The sequence below is a fragment of the Microtus ochrogaster genome, linkage group LG1, assembly GCF_000317375.1.
Source record: "Microtus ochrogaster isolate Prairie Vole_2 linkage group LG1, MicOch1.0, whole genome shotgun sequence".
Taxonomy (NCBI): Eukaryota; Metazoa; Chordata; class Mammalia; order Rodentia; family Cricetidae; genus Microtus; species Microtus ochrogaster.
Genome location: NC_022027.1, coordinates 2,635,258 through 2,636,624, shown reverse-complemented (window position 1 = coordinate 2,636,624; position 1,367 = coordinate 2,635,258).

Below are 1,367 nucleotides of genomic sequence, written 5' to 3'. Positions count from 1 at the left end.
AGCTCTGTAGACCAGGCTGGTCTCGAACTCACAGAGATCCGCCTGTCTCTGCCTCCTGAGTGCTGGGATTAAAGGTGTGCGCCACCACCGCCCTTCTTATTTATTTGTTATAGACAGTGTTCTGCCTGCATGCGTACCTACGCCCCAGAAGATGGCACCAGATCTCATTATAGATGGTTGTGAGCCACCATGTGGTTGCTGGGAATTGAACTCTCTGGAAGAACAGTCAGTGTTTTTAACCACTGGGCCATCTCTCCAGCCCCCAACTTTTATTTCTTTAGTCTTACAAGTACCACATAAATTAGGTTATTATTCAGCCTAAGGACCGGAGACATCAATTAACTCACCCAAGGTCTCATAACACATTAAAGTGGAACCAGAATTTAAACTCAACGCCGCAGCTAACCAAATCCTGAATATGAGCCCTGCAGTGGTGGTGCACGCCTTTAATCCCAGCATTTGGGAGGTAGAGACAGGTGACCTCTTTGAGTCAGCCTGCTGTTCAAGAGCTAAGATCCACAAAGACCCCCCCCCCAAAAAAAACAACAACAACAAGGAGACAGAGTCTTGTATGTAAAAGCAAAGAGCCTTTATTTTATGCAAGTTTGCAAACTCGGTCTCTCTGCACATCCAAAGTATTGGAATAAACAGAGAGCCCCGAGCTCAGTTAGGGTAAGGTTTTTATAGGAGTAAAGGTGGGGGTGAGAGGTTTCTGAGGTTCAGGACCTCTGATTGGCTGACATTTGTCTAGGGGTGTCCTGGTGAATGTGTGCTGGCAGGTGGTCCTAACTACAGCGGTTGAAACGTTAGGCATTTTCCTTTGGATGGTCTGCTCTTGGGTGGTGTTCAGGTAACCTCAGTTTGGTCCTTCCTGCCCTCAGGTTTTACCTCAGGGTGAACTACTGAGACTCAGGCCGTGGTTGGGTCCCACTGTTTCCTATTAAGCTTGCCATGGCTGAGACCCACACTAGTTCCTGGACAGCCAGGACTGTTACACAGAGAAACCTTGTCTCTAAAAAGCAAATTATTAATCTGATTTTTCTCCGTGTATAGATTTCTCTACCCACTGGAAATCAGATCCGAGATTCATGCAGTTGCGACGCATGGTCACCAGGGGCCGCTGTTGCGCCCCTTGCTGTGGGCGCGCACGCGCAGTGGTACCTCTCTGCGTCGTTCTCCTAGACCCCACTCAGCTTCCGCCTGAACTGATGACCCCACGTCCGCTCGCGACCGTGGCCATCTAGCTGCAGGCTTTGCGTATCTTGGATTCTTTTTTTTTTTTTTTTTTTTTCGAGACAGGGTTTCTCTGTAGTTTTGGAGCCTGTCCTGGAACTAGCTTTTGTAGACCAGGCTGGTCTCGAACTCAC